General features: G+C 33.8%; 1 protein-coding gene across 1 annotated transcript in view; it reads right to left on the reverse strand.

Annotated features, from left to right (window-relative positions):
* Window positions 1-10,696, reverse strand: part of LOC118736546 — a gene marked incomplete in the record, with an annotated part of 11,823 nt that overhangs the window by 460 nt on the left and 667 nt on the right.

The raw sequence follows: 10,696 nt of genomic DNA on the forward strand, positions 1-10,696 counted from the left end.
CTACATCTAAAAACGAAATTTGAATTCAAAGCAATGTATGTGAATAATTGCATCTGGGATCCGTGATAGCCTTTTTCCTTCGTTGGTCATATCCGTGTTAGTTTGATTTCACAATTTCCATTTTCGCCGTAAAGCCTGTCGATGAATAAAATATTGTTCATGTTTACAAAAATACACTTCCGCAATGCACAAATCACTTCCCATATCTGCCCGCTTACCCAGTTTTGACTGTTTAACATTTGTAAATCATTGGAAATCATACATACCTTGGCATATCTCGCTGCGATGGAAATTTGTAAACTGCTCCTCCAGCTCTGCAACCACGAACGCATCTGTTTGGCATCTTGGCTATAATTGTAAATAAACAGTATTATCTTATATTCACGCACATTACGTTATGGTTAAATATATTTACTTTTTTTGTTGTACTTGCCTTTAAAATTGTTTAAACACTTCAATTTAAATAAAACACGCTCCACTTTTAAGTTTTTGTTTTGGTTTTGTTTCACTTTTGAATTCACCATAGCTACCCCACGGTTGCATTTAGTGCCTACGCAAATACTTAAGATCGTGTTTCGAAATTTAATCTGATCAGTGAGTAACTTCATTAGCTGAGACTATAGAATACTTAGCGCTCTCATCAATTTAAATTTTTTAACATGATTTGCCAAAAAAAAATTTCTTCTATATGTAAAACCACATGTAGGAATGCCAGTTATTTGACATAGCCGTTACAAAAAAATATACTGATTTAGATAGAAATATATGAAAAATGCGGGTAATTTCTAAAATTGTTGTTTTTCTATACCTCACTTGATTCTTGTTAAATAGCAGGTTTAAATTCTTATTGATTGCCTGTACCAATTGATAGAAAAGAATTCGGGATGGTAATTTTTGACAACTATGGGTCTGTGCCAATTGATAGAAAAGAGGAAATTGATCCGTCAAAGATTAAAGTAAAAATTTGACATTTCTCGCGGTGAATACGAACGTCAGAATTTTACCTTTCTCATAGGCGAGCATGGTGCATTTAAATTCTCGCCGCGGTCCTTCTGAATGTCAAAATGATGTGTTTGTTGTAAACAAGGCGAATTCATATTACAACAAACACATCATTTTAACATTCAGAAGGACCGCGGCTAAAATCTAAATTCGCCAATAACACCACCTTGTATAGATTCGCCTTGCTCATAGGTCTAGGTAAAATTTTGACAGCTTACAAACATGTATACACATAATATGGTTTGGCGGTAATAGAGTGAAAATGAAAATAAAAGCTGAAAAAGCACAAACAAAGCGTACGTTACTTGCAAGTTATAAAATAAATATAAATTTTAACAATTTCAGCAAAACACAAAAATAGAGCTTTCCCACGATCGTTTGTTTGGTTTTTCAACTGTTAAAATTTTACTTTGCATTTGGCTCAGCAAAATTTAATTTATTTGTGAACCATAACAAATTTTTCTATTTACCAAACCTTTATTTGCTTCGGGGGTAGAAACCAGGCCGAAAGATACTGAAGTATTTATATATTTATTCAGCCTTATCATGAGTTTCATTTTCCCCAAACCGGTTCACTTTTCACTCTTCGTTTCCATGGTTTTACTATAGGCGAATGACAAATTTTCTGGTGAATTTTTTGTCAGGCGAAACTCAGGATAAGGCAAATTATGTTTATTTTATATTGCTGTATATATTTTTTTTTAGATTTTAGCATTCATATTTTGGATTAATCGTATGCATTTGTTTAATTAGCATTATAATTACCATTTATAATATTCTTTTAATAAAATCACGATTTGTCAAATGTTTATATTTATTTATCTAATAATAATGCAGCACACAACCCTCAAATCTAAGAAAAAGTCTGAGGAAGGCCATTAAATAGCAGCACACAACCCCGTGCCTTCCTCAGGAGTGAATATAACTACAACAACAACGACTACTACAACAACAACCCAAAAAGGTTGGTTACTGTCTATACTGTGGTCGCTATATCAGAAGTGAAGTACAAAAGAGTAAAATATAAGTAACGGAATATTACGAAGCGATTGAGCACCTAGTGATGTACAATTCATATTTCGGGTATTCTGTAACCATTAATCATATTAGTAATGTTGAATCATGATGCAATAACACAAGGTGGTATCAGTTGTGACAGCTCGATTTGACACTGCCTTAGCTCAGTAGAATGAGGAGAAAAACGGGAAGAAATGAGTCCCCATATGGGGGAAAAATATAAAATTTCACATTTTCTCCTAAACAAAATTTGCTTTTTTATAGTATATTCGTTGTGAAATGAAATAAAATAAGACAAAATACTTTTTTAAGAAAACAAAGTGTGTATACTGAGAAACAAATAAAATATATTCGACTATATTAATGGGCAAAGAATAGTTAAAGAGGTAACACTGTTTCACGTAAGGCAGTCAATATGGCGGAATTAGAGCGAGAAGTTGCCAACTGATAACACCTTGTATTATTGCATCATGATGTTGAATATATTTTAGGTACTAATCACTCAATACATAATATTTTCCCCTTTTTATCTTAAACTTCATTAATATGTATTTTTAAATATTAGTTTATAATTTTCAATAGCTATGTATTTTTTTTTCTTATGCTTATTAGTTTAGGTAGAGTTATACAACAAACAATTTATTATTTTAAATTCAATTTTGAATACATATCGTTAAACAAAATATTATTGTTTTTCATAAGAAAGTTTGTTAGGCTTTTGTCTCTTGCGAGTAGATCTCCGAACACACATGGGTCTATACCGTATTTTTTAATATTTTTTTTGTTTTGCTAGTTCAGGATTCGAATTGGTATTTTCAATACTTTGAGGTAATTCATTAGATATCAAAGGATGATATTTGTCTAGTAATGTAGAATATCGTAACTGATTTTGGATTTTATACAATACTTTTTCCCCTTTTTTAAATGTTCGTTCATTTATTTCAGACTTTTTTAAATGATTATCATTTTGAAAAATTAACGTCTTGTTTTTATTTGTATTAAACGTAACTTTTTTGGTAAGGAATTCAATAATGTTCTAGGTATATATGAAAAAATATGGCTAGCTATACTTTTATTTGTTGTTGTACAAGGTGTATTGTTGTAGCACATTCAAATTTTGTTTAGTTTGGTTTGAATTGGTAAAGATTTTAAACGTTCATCTGTTAAATATTTTTTTTAAACTGTTTTTGATTGTTTGTACTCCTCGTTCCGCTAACCCATTACTTTGCGGATGATAAGCGGGTGATTTCATTAATTCAATGTTAAATTTTTTTGCGAATTGTTCAAATTGATAAGAAGAGAATGGCGGTTCATTATCCGATACTAATACTTTTGGGTAACCGAAAATTCTAAAAACTGATAGCAAACTGTTGCTCAAACTAATTGCGTCTGTCTTTGGTAGATATTTGACAACAATATATTTGCTAAATGAATCAATAAAAATGTAAAACGTTTTTGATTCTAAATGAATTCTTTCGAAAGGTTCTCTACACTGCGGCCATTTACTCGAAATGTTTTCTTTTGGAATTTTTTGCGTTGACTGGCAAACAAAACCACTTTTAACATAATTTTCTATGCTTCGATCTATTTTAGGCCACCAAACTGTACTTCTTGCATGCATTTTCAATCTAACAATTCCATCGTGGTTTTCGTGCAGAGCTGCAAGTACTTCGTTACGCATTTTTTCAGGTATAACCAATCTATCTCGGTAGTATAAGCAGTTATTCAATTACATCTGACAAATTATGTACCGATTCTATATGAGTTAAATTTGCCAATGGCAGACGTGACATTGCATCTGCTGGTGCCGTATATGTGTTTATGGAATTTTTTTAAGCCAAACATAACAGCAAGCGCCTCTATGTATTTGAGAATAATTACGCTCCGAAGGACTTAAGGTGCAAGATGCAAATAAAACTGGTTTTTCGACACCATTTACTAAATGAGCTAAAACTGCTCCTACGCCATATGGACTGGCGTCACACGTTACTATTATTGGTTTCTGTGGATCATAAAATTCCAGTAATTTATTATTTTCAAGTAGTTTTTTGACTTTAAAAAACAATTTTCTATTTTTGTTGACCAATTAAACTTCGAGTCTTTGCGTAGTAGACCATACAGTTCTTTTATCTCGCTTGACAAGTTTGGAATGAAACTGCTATAATAATTTATCATGCCTAGGTACGATTGCAACTGTGTTAAATTTTTTGGAATAGGCGCATTAACTATAGCTTCTATTTTTTCATTACTTGGCCCCTTTTGTGAAATTGTATGACCAAGATAATTTATTTATTTTTAAAAAAATGAACATTTATCCAAATTTATTTTTATATTGAATTTGTTAAGTTTTTCAAATACTTGACAAAGACGAATTTTACATTCTTCGAAACCAGATCCACCAATTTGAATATCATCTAAATAACACGACGTACCAGGAATACCTAAAAGTACTTGATCCATATAATCCCTTATGTGTATTTATAGTAACATATTTTTTTGAAGTTTCTGAAATCTTCAACTGCTGATATGCTCCCGTTAAATCAATGACGCAAAAAGATTTACAATTAGCAAGTTTGGCAAAAATATCGTCGATTCTCGGTAGTGGATAATGTTGGGTCTCAACAAACCTATTAATGGTAACTTTCACTATGCGACAGTCAAAATCGGGATGGGATGAAACCAACGGGAAATGTTATATCGGTCAAACCAAAGTCATACGTGGCCCGGCGCTTCGCTGGGTCACGTCTAGGAATCGAGATATTTCGATTTGAAGTTAGTAACTATCATATAGGGGAAATTGTCACCTTTGGTGGTCTTTTTTTTGACATAACTCGAGAACCACTAGTCCGATTTTGCTCAAAGAAATTTAAAAAAATTAAAAATTACAATTCCTTTAATCTGTTAATATAACGCTTTTCGATATACTCAACAGTTTTGCCGGTAAAAATAAATGTATGAAGAAAAAAAAATTATTTTTATTTATTTTATGTAATAACCTAATAATTACCTGTAATAATTTTTAATTTTACGTGTTAATAATAAATAATATATAATAAATATTATCCAAATTCATTGAAACATAAAATCAATATTCTTGTCAAAATGAGATACCTTCACTTAATTGTGAATAAAAGCGAAACGCGTCCATCGATTTTCATGATCTATGTCTCATTTTGCTTAAAGGTTATGTGACTTTGCGTGAAAGTAACACGACTTGCCTTTTTTCCGTTTTGTATTTTTTATGAATTTAAAAAATTAAAAAATTTAATATTTTAGGCAAAAAATATTTTTTTTTCTTCATGCATTTATTTTTACCGCCAAAACTTTTGATTATATAGAAAAAAGTTATATGAACAGATATGAAAGGAATTGGAATTTTTAATTTTTTAAAATTTGTTTGAGCAAAATCGGACTAGTGGTTCTCGAGTTATGCCAAAAAAAAGACCACCAAAGGTGACAATTTCCCCTATATGATAGTTACTAACTTCAAATCGATATATCTCGATTCCTAGACGTGACCCAGCGAAACGCCGGGACACGTATAACTTCTTTTTTACCGATATAACTTTCCCCGGTAGTTTGAACCCTTCCCGATCACTGACCCCTACCATTTGTCTCACAGTGTTTGCAATCAAAGTAAATTCTAATTTTTTTTTCTTGGTTTAGAAACAATTACTATCGGAGAAGCATAATCACTATAGGTTACTGGAACTAATATTCCCTCAGCACATAACCTAGATAGGTCCTCTTCCACTTGTTCCCTCAGTTTGAAAGGTACATCATACGCTTTTCTGAATATAGGTTTGGCTTCGGGTTTAAGAATAATTTCGGCCCTAAAATGCTCAATACATTGGTTCGAGATATTATTAAATACACACGGAAACTTTAGTTTAATTTCATTTAAGATATCATTTTCATTTTTAACTATGACATTAATAGAAGTAAAATTTTGTCTCCAATTTGGGTATAAAACATTTAACCAATTTCTACCAAGTAGAGGTTTAAAATCTCTTTCTGATTTGATTACAATCAACTCCAATAAATATTTTTCACAACAATGCAGCTTGCTTACAATAACTTCAATTTTGCCAGCACAATTAAGATGGCAACCTGTTATAAAAATAAACTTACTTTCCACTAATTTCAATTCGAAATTTTTATAGTATTCTAAATACTTAGCTTCATATATAATTGTAACACAAGCTCCGGTATCGACTTCTAAATCCATAGCTCTCCCGCCTACCATTAGTTTTACGCATTCTGAGCTGTTAGTATAAACACCCTTTATTTCCACATTGTCATCATTTGAAATGCTTGTGATGCTTGCTGCTTCTACCATCTCATTTACACTTTTAAGGTGAACGTTATTTTTCCGTCCGTCCGTCCTTGATTTCGATAAGCAGCGATTTGCGATGTGCCCTTTTTTATTGCATTTAAAACACACCCAATTCTTACAAATGCACTGCTCGGCATTGTGACCTGTTTGCCACATCGAAAACAAGGTTTGCTTGACACATTCGATTTTTCTGAACGGCCTTCGTTATGATTTCGTGACCTACTGCGACCTTGATGTACTGCACACGTGTTATACGACTCTCCTTTGGCACCAATTTGTTTCGTCTCCCCTTCAGCCATTTCCCAATTCAGAGCAATTACGCATGCTCTTTTAAATGTTAACGCGGATTCTTTTAGAAATTTGGAACGTAGCTGATTGTCCCTTACACCACATACGAATTTGTCGCGCAATGCTCTATTAAGATAGGATTCAAACTTACATTTTCCGCCAAGTGTTTAAGTTCGATAATGAATTCCCTAATCGACTTTGACCCTTGTTCTGCTTTGTAAAACTTGTTCGACTCAGCTATTTCATTTACTGATGGCTCGAAGTATAATTTTAAAGCTTCCACGAGCTCAGCATACGTTTTATTACTCGGATTTACCGGAGAGAACCATCTCCTGAGCACGGAATATGCATCAGCTCCAATATACGTGATGAAAAATGCGACCTTTTTTGCATCCACCACATCATTTACAAAAAAAATTGCTGAAGCCCCATCTCGTACTCTGCAAAGTCGTTTCCCATTACATAAGGATCCATGTGGCCGAGCATTTTTGTTGTTTTTATTAAAACAGGTTTTTGCTGCGGACTTTTGTCGACTTCTGTTTCAGGCATTTACTATTACTATATTTTCCTAAAGGTTGACAATTTTTATTTTCTGATTTCACAGAATATTTTACCCCATTTCTGTTTTTTCCTCGTCGCCAGAAATATTATCAGCCGGGCTCACGTTTCCGAGTTCGCAAAAATTTTGGGTTTTAGTTTTCAAATCGCAAAATTACGTGCTCCAATGTTCGCAAATCGGAAAATTTTTGCGGTTTCAAATCGGTTGCCGATGAGACGGTGGAATGAAAAGTAAACGGCAAAATTAACATAAATAACAAGCTTGCTTAGTTTAAATTTATTTTTGATTATGCCCATTATATCTTGCGATATTTTTGGCGTCCTAAAATTAACTTTTTATGTTGATTTTATTTGTTTAATTCACTATTTATTATACACATCTCCGTTTTGGGCAACGAGAATTTATCGAAGCAACGAAGATTTACGATTTGGTGCGGACGATACATGTGCGATAATTGTTGCATATCTTCAAGGGATGGCTTTTAAGAATGCTGGAAACGATGTGGAAAATGGAACTTTTCTATAACAAAAAGTTGCGAATTCAAGAGCACCCAAAAATAGAATCGTACGATTTTTACGAAAACGCAAAATTAAATGAAAATGGGAGCCCGGCTGTATATCTTTTAGTCGAATAGAAAGACGATCACGCTTTTTTATGTCTTTATTCTTAAGTCGCTATATCAGAAGTGAAGTACAAAAGAGTAAAGGTACGACCGCACTAGACGACGCGACACGACACTACACAGCGCGGCAAAATATTCTTGGCATGTATTCTTATGGAGCATACCGCACTACGCTGCAGCGGAGCTACGCGACACTGCGCGGCAAAGTTAACCAACTAGGCAAAAATGTCGCGCCGCATGGTGTCGCGCAGTTCCGGTGCCGCATAGTGCGGTATACCTAGCGGAACGACATAACATTTCGTACTATAATTTTTAACTTGAAGTAATTGAATTTCCAATTGTGAGTGAATATTCACATGCATTTCATTCAAGAAGAAAATTGTATGTAAAGAAACATAATATTTGAGAAGAATTCGCCAAGGAAAATAAGCCGCTGCAGTTTCAGTGCGATATACCAAAAAGTGTTGCGCCGTGTCGCGTAGTGCCGCGTAGTGCCGCTGCAGTGTCGCTTCGCTTAGTGCGGTCTTACCTTAAAATATAAGTAATGGAGTATTACAAAGCGATTGAGCACCTAGTGATGTACAATTCATATTTCGGGTATCCTGTAACCATTAATCATGTTAGTAATGTTGAATATATTTTAGGTACTAATCGCTCAATACATAACAGTAACCATCTGATTTCCTGGCAAAGCTTTAAAGGCCAGAAAATATGCCTTTATTGCCTTAAAAGAGTGTGACATTTTAAGAAACGAGCACAACAATTTTAACCGTTTACCTTTATTTTATAATCGAACACGAAAAGAGAAAAGGAAAATCAAAAGGCGAAATTTTTTGGTAGAAACGAAAGCACCTGAAATTTTCTTCTATATAAGATAAACTTCGCTCATACTTTGTATGGAAAAAATGCATAGAACCGTTTGCAAAAAAATATGAAAACTCAACGCGAATACTTAGCCACTTCAGATTTGCAAAATATTATACGAAAATTAAAATATGAAGCAGCATACTGATTAAAATGTTGTAAGTTTTGATGAAAATTTTTTGAACTTTTCCTAATTTTGTATAAAATTGGAAACTTTGATTTAAATCGTTTTTTTATAACACGAACCATATTTAAAAACAAATAACAAAATTTCAACTTTGTATGTTTATAACTAAGGTGACCAGATGAGTCGAAAGAAAAATCAGGACACTGCATTTTTGAAAGGTAGCACAATCACTTTCTTTTTCATTAGACTTGAGTTTTGAAATGATTGTTTTTACGCTCAATGGTAAGAATTGAGAGTTCTCAGTTGAGAGTTGTGGGATGTAGGCAAGTGCATGCGACGCTTTGAAAATCTTTTCCAAGGTCGCCAACAAAAGCTCAACACCTTCATTAAGTACAATAGGATGCTAAGGATAAAGATCAATAGCATATCTTATGGCATCTTCATTCGCCACAGTTCTGACAACAAACCTACAACTGGTTCTCTATTTATGTGACAATAGAAAAATCTTGTACGTGTATTTTGGTTTCGGTCAATCGAGCTTTGCAGGGATGTTATTATGTGAAGGATGTACAAAAAGCGCCTAACGATATTTTTATGCACTAAAAAGTCATAGAGGAAAATTTTGGAATTTGAAAGAAATGTTAAATTATTTTATCGCTATTCACAACCGTTAAAAATGTTTCTGTTTGCAACAACGGCATGTTTTCATTTGAATAAAAATGATTGCTCTGACGGTAAACCTTTGCCGAGTTATGCTATTTTCTTTGTCCCTGAAAGATAGACTTGAAATGTTTTGTCAAATGTCCACAGATATGTACTTCTTCCAAAGTTTTCACTTTGACACTACGGAAAACCAAAAACACTCCACTTTTTGGCTCATTTCACTCCGATAGTTTTATTTTTTTGCCACTAACGATGAGTAGTGATAGTTTTTCTCTGAAATGGCGTTTCCACGTCAACAGAATCACGTCGTTCGCTCTCTCAATTACGAACGGCGTATTAACCTTTTTACACGCCACATTCTTGATTCACTTTGCATCTCTGCTTCTAGACTTTAGATTAATTCTGAGTTACTGAGTAACGAATACAACACCTGACTCGGAGTACCGAGTCGTTACTCACATAATAGTCTCGTTACTCGCATGTTCCGTATAGCACCATCAACGTAAATCAGTACAACGCAACATATTGCGCAGTAACGAAACTCTTTTTCGTATCGATACTAAAGTATGTTGCGTGTGTATCTACGTACATGCATGCATGATTCGTGTGAGGTACAAGTGCTTGATTGTATCAAATTGTTCGATTCGATACAAAAACCAACTCCAACACACAAAAATATGTACGAACGAACATTTCCTTACGCTGCAAGATTTGTTGCGATGATTCTTGTGAGGTAGGCAAAGAACATAGTGACGCGACAAAGAGAGCGACAAGACATTTTCGCGTCACTATGTTCTTTGCCGTACAAGTGCTTGTATCAAAAGTAACGATACGAAAGATACGGGTTGTGTTTGGATTAGAAACGAATACATACGGGTATCCAAATTTTCGTTACTTTTACAGCTCTAGCAATAATTAACCTTAAAATATACATGTGGTTGCTACTTTGCAAATGCATCTAAATTCGCGTAAGTATACGTATAAAGTTATATGCGTGTAGTAGGTATATACGAAATAGATAACTTCAGTGTTGAATAACTATTAAAACTAGGTGTTGGACAAGTGGCAGTAACACCCCCCTTCAGTAAGACGAGATGGATTCCTGGGCTTACTCCTTTTCGCCAGCCACTTTTATTACTGCTAACTTTACGGCTGGTCTTTCAAAAACTCCTTGGGCGGTTTGTATAGTAGCACTGCGAACCTGTCCATCCGAAGCGG

This window comes from Rhagoletis pomonella, unplaced genomic scaffold (genome assembly GCF_013731165.1).
Source record: "Rhagoletis pomonella isolate Grant_MI unplaced genomic scaffold, Rhpom_1.0 Rhpom_scaffold_00003, whole genome shotgun sequence".
Lineage (NCBI taxonomy): Eukaryota > Metazoa > Arthropoda > Insecta > Diptera > Tephritidae > Rhagoletis > Rhagoletis pomonella.